The sequence below is a fragment of the Nothobranchius furzeri genome, chromosome 12, assembly GCF_043380555.1.
Source record: "Nothobranchius furzeri strain GRZ-AD chromosome 12, NfurGRZ-RIMD1, whole genome shotgun sequence".
Taxonomy (NCBI): domain Eukaryota; kingdom Metazoa; phylum Chordata; class Actinopteri; order Cyprinodontiformes; family Nothobranchiidae; genus Nothobranchius; species Nothobranchius furzeri.
In genome coordinates, this window is record NC_091752.1 from 71,600,100 (window position 1) to 71,605,099 (window position 5,000).

The 5,000-nt window shown below is 45.3% G+C and overlaps 1 protein-coding gene across 9 annotated transcripts in view; it reads left to right on the top strand.

Annotated features, from left to right (window-relative positions):
• The window catches only part of caskin1 (CASK interacting protein 1), a 142,739-nt gene that overhangs the window by 59,744 nt on the left and 77,995 nt on the right, over positions 1-5,000 (top strand). The window contains exon 1 of one of the 9 annotated variants that reach the window (XM_070543031.1): positions 669-787. The exons of the other annotated variants lie outside the window; for them this stretch is intronic. The gene's annotated coding sequence lies outside the window, so the exon portion shown is untranslated. Of the gene's footprint in view, positions 1-668; positions 788-5,000 lie in introns of those variants that run through there. 9 annotated transcript variants of the gene reach the window in all.

A 5,000-nucleotide genomic window follows, 5' to 3' on the forward strand; every position in this document is an offset into this window, starting at 1 on the left:
ACACACACACACACACACACACACACACACACACACACACACACACTCACACACACACACACACACACATGCGCGCACGCACAGACACACACGCACGCACACACACACACACACACACACACACACACACACACACACACACGTCATACATACCAAATAGTGTTTCTGTGGCTACGTTGTGGCTATGTGTGTGTGTGTGTGTGTGTGTGTGTGTGTGTGTGTGTGTGTGTGTGTGTGTGAGACTGAGTGAGTGATAACCTTGACGGTGGTGATGTGAGTAGGCGGTTGCTAGGTAACAACAGGGTGTCTCTACCTGTGACATCTGAATGAAAGAGCCAATGAAACGCCTTATTTGGTTACAGAACTTCCTGCTTTACCTGCTGTGATGTCCTCTGACCGGTTGGAACTGAAACAGGTTTGATGGATTAAAAAACACTTTTTGGTCTTTTGGATGCTCACAGCTGTTCATTCATTTAAATCTCCATCTCTGCTTCCCACAGCCTCCCTCTATAAAATATCCTGTCTTCTTCTCACCATGCATGTTTGAAACTTGTGGAAGTCAGAAAACCCGTGTCCCAGCTCCAGAACCGGGAAAGCCTTAGCTACTTTTATTTAATCTGGGAATATTCCTGTACTGGACGAAGACTCGTACGTTTTCCTCCAGAAGACTGATGAAAGGACAAACAACCTAATACAACAGAGAGGGAGTCTGATGTCATTCTGCTGACAAAGTACTCGCTCCAAAATGGTGCTCCCGGGGCGTTTTGACCCTAATGGCCCTCCGTTGGTAAGGTCTCACTCAAACACAACAATACCACTGCCCCCGTCGCTAGGGAAAATGCACCGATTTGTCCTTGTGTTAGAGCCGAGTACACGCCGGTACACTCGTGAGTTCAGCTTTCAGGGAGCAGAAGTGCACGTCACTCAGGTAAAAAAGTAAAACACACGTGATGTGAAATGTGATGAATTCAGTGGAGACATGTATTGGCTTGTGTCTTAACTGGAGGGTAAAAGTGATCTGATGCTACCCACCCTGAGAAAAATACTGCGCTGCCACTATCAGGAGAAAAGTGCAACAGAATTATATAAACAAGTGTCATCAGAAGCACGAGGCATCAGGGAGACTCCTCAGAGCTTTCTTATCCGCATGCCGGACCTAAGCCTTTTGGACAGAGTCCCTTTCACTGGGAACAGCCTGGCTTGTTTCCATACGTGGACCGCAGTATTGATTTATTTGTGGTTAAAATAGGTTGAGATGGAGCGAACTGGCTTCTGTTAGATATTAAATGGTTTAAAGTAACATGGCGACGACATTCAACAGTAAAGTTTTCAAGACAACCGCTCACCAACGCAGTTGGATGTTCAGCTGACAGATAAGAAGTCGGCGACCACGCCCCCCGCCATCACCTGCAGCATGATGAAAAATTAAAACACCTGTGCCATAAAAATAAACAAAAAACATTCAATGCGGTGTACCTACACTTTACCATCTATAGAAATGTGAACTGGGTTCAGGTTGCCATTTTGTCATAAATCATTACAGAAGATCCAAATCCTCTCCTCCAGACAGTGAAGAACTGTTCCTCGTACCTCACTCCAGCACGTAAAACAAGCTAGCTGCTGTTGCTAGCATTGTGAATAACTGTATTTTGTTTACTTTCGTCATCTTAATTATAACAGAAAACTGCGTTTAACATGTCTGTGTCCTACACACATTTTTAAATAACAGGTCTGATCTAAAATAACATCTGGAACCGCACCGCTACTTCTGGACTCCAGAGTCCCGTTAGCACGACCGCTAACCGTGTTAGCACGACTGCTAACCGTGTTAGCTCCAGTAAGGAAAAAACAAGTCATTTGGGAAAGCTACCACACACACACACACACACACACACACACACACACACACACACACACAGCGGTAAAACTGGCAGTACATGATTTATCTATCTGTAGATTACTGAATTATATTGGGACAGATGATGGAGCTGAGACCTGGAGTCGGCTGAGAGCTCCTGGTGGAGCTCAGAGATTAAATATTTAACAAATGTTCACAAACTGAACTGATTTTGGTTCTGAAGACAACAGAATACTCCTTGTTGTCCAAGTCTGGTCGTGGGTTTTTCTGAGTCAAACGGTCCAAAACATGTCTGCCCCTCCGGTAGTGATGTCCAGCTAGCGAGCTCGGAGTTCGATTGAACTTCTCTGGTAATCCAATACCTTTTCCCTTCGTTGTGTCCCAGAGTGAGCGCCTAGCAGAGGCTTAGGGGGCTACATCTGACTGATGACACGTTGTTCTGCTTTAATGCTAACGGGGAAACAGAGTCGGGGGTTGACCTCCTTGTGAAACATCGCCAGCTGCCCAGGGCTCAGACCAGCTGTGAAAATCCAAAAACCTTCTCCATCTGAGGTTTTAATACTTCTTTAGACGTGCTGTTCAGAGGAGATTTGGCCAATATCTCTAAATATTACTAAAATTATTCCTGAAACCGCTGCAGGTGAGTTCATCTGCACACTGGGTGCAGGTAAGCCTGGAGAACCGAGGCTAATCATGTATCCATGAGTATTATTGGTGTGGAGGACACGAAGCACCAGAGAAAGTCCATCCCTGCATGGAGCAAACAAGGCCTCAGCTGGGATTTGAACCTGCAGCATTTTTTCTGCGAGGCAACAGTGCTTCTAACAGTTATTCCGTGTTTCCAACACTTCCGAGGACTCAGACTAACACAACATGACTGTAATGGTGCATAGAATTGATTTGCTAGCCTCAAAATGACTTCCTGTTGTTAGTACTTCCTGTTCCATCTCGCCTTTCCCCTCCTCCTCTCTCCACCGCTGTCTTGTCCTCTCAGATGGCTCCAGATTTGTTCAGAAACTCGCTTCCTAATTCAATAACCCTCTTCCTGTTTACCGGCGTCCCACGTTTGTGTATGCAGCTGTGCAAAGATGGCTCAGCAGCTAAGAGCTAGCTACAAGCCATCATCCCAAACGTTGCTCCTCTGAAGGTGACAGATGAATGAAGGAGCTCCTTGCTGGTGCTCATACATTAGATGGAATGACCTGCGGGATAATGCTCTTACAACACACGGTTAAGAATATCTGTTTAGGATATGCTGTAGCTAGAAGATGCTTCACACGCTTCTTAAATGTCCTCAAGAGCACGCTGAAACGCTCACATCTCCAGGAAATAAGACAAAGCTCACCATGGAACCTACTTAGGGTAACAAGTAATCGAGTCGGATGCCGTCGGGTCCAGAGATGCACTAATTCTGCTTTTGTGGGTCAGCACCGCTTCTTTTCACAGCTCTGACCTCGTGCTTCATCCAATGATCACAGCATCACACTGAATAAAGAAATGTAAGATGTCTGTGTGTGCAGAGTCGACAGTGGACAGAAACCAGCACCTTAAAGAACATTCATGAAGCATTTTATTAGCTTTGTAGCTTTTTTCCAGCACATCTGCAGGGGTCTCAGTATAAACGAGGTCCCTGTGAGTCAGTCTCTTTGGAAAACGCTCTGGCGCTCTTGTTTCAGGAACTAGAAGGGAGCCAGACCAGAGCTGAGCTTAAGACGGCAGGATCTGGAGTCTTACTTCCTGATATCTGGACATCTCTTCTCTGACTGGCTAACAGCAAGACAACTCCACCACTGACTGTCTGCCCTTCAACATTGATGTTTTAGCTCCACAAATAACGCAGGCCTGGAGGAGTTCTGCTGTGTGGTGGAGTTGCTAATGCTAAAAGTTAGCTTCTACTAGCAGACAGGGTCCGAAATTAACACTCGCCAAATGCAAGTAAATTGCTCCATTTGGCGAGTAAATTTTTGAGCTCTACCCGCCACCTGGGGAGTAAATGTTTGCACCAAATTAGTTATGTTTATCAGTCATCTTCCATGGATTTCTGATACTTCTCCCGCCTGCATGCAACGTACACAAACGTACGCGAAACGTGAGCGCCGCATCCAACGTCATTTCCACCTATCCCATTCAGTCAGTCTATCAAGTTAGCAGTTAGCTTCGTGTTAAAACTAGCGGTGAAATGTGGCGGTTTTTAACTGGAGTCAGCCAGCCTTCCAAAGAAAAACTCGTCGAACTGGAAGAAAAACCACCAGGACCAGTGGCAACCAGAAGATTTTGTGAAGAGTGGCGAACCGGAGATGGCGGAGTCGTGAGACAATGGCTACATTATGATGGCCTCGTAGCGCTGCTGCCTTTCACAGACAACTGTCCGTCGGCATTCTTCAAATATCTAAAAAATGCCCGTACTTCCCACTTTGTCTTCTTTGAGGGATAATAAATGTCCTGAGCGCTGTCGTCTCCTCCTGCCATTATTTCAGCTTTAGCTTAAAGAAAGTTTTGGTTGTAAACAACAAAGTGCGCATGTGCCGCCGGCAACTTCAGCAGATGATACGGTGGCTGGTAAGGGTCACCGCGCCTACACCGCAGCCACGGTAATCCACCGAGATAATATAGTTTTTTTTAAACAAGACGGTTATTATTATTGTCAACTTTTTTTACCGGGGTTTACCGCTACACCGGTTTCCATGACAACCCTAGCCCTGACACACTTTCAGATGTTCTCATGGTGCAGCTGTGTTCTCCAGAGATCAGGACTAGGACCCAAATGAGGCTTTGGCACAAAGACGGTGTCAGAAGCAGGAGGCCAGACTTCATGGACAGAGAAAACAAGGAGTCTGACTAGATTTCAATGAAAGAGTTCATAAAAACATCTCTAAAAATAAATAAATAAATAGTAAAAATGACAAAAGAGTTGTTTTCCTCATTAAATGATGTTTTAATTATTTTGTCACTCTGTTTGGAATCAACATAATATAGAATTACATGCTTTAGGTGGATCTAAATCATTTAGAGTTTTGGCCGGTAGATTTTCATCATCTACCAGCCAACTTGGGCGGTGAGTAAAAAATTTAATTTCGGACCCTGCTAGCAGAGATGTTCTCTGCTGTTTCCTGGACGCTAAACCAACGACAGCTTCCCGTCG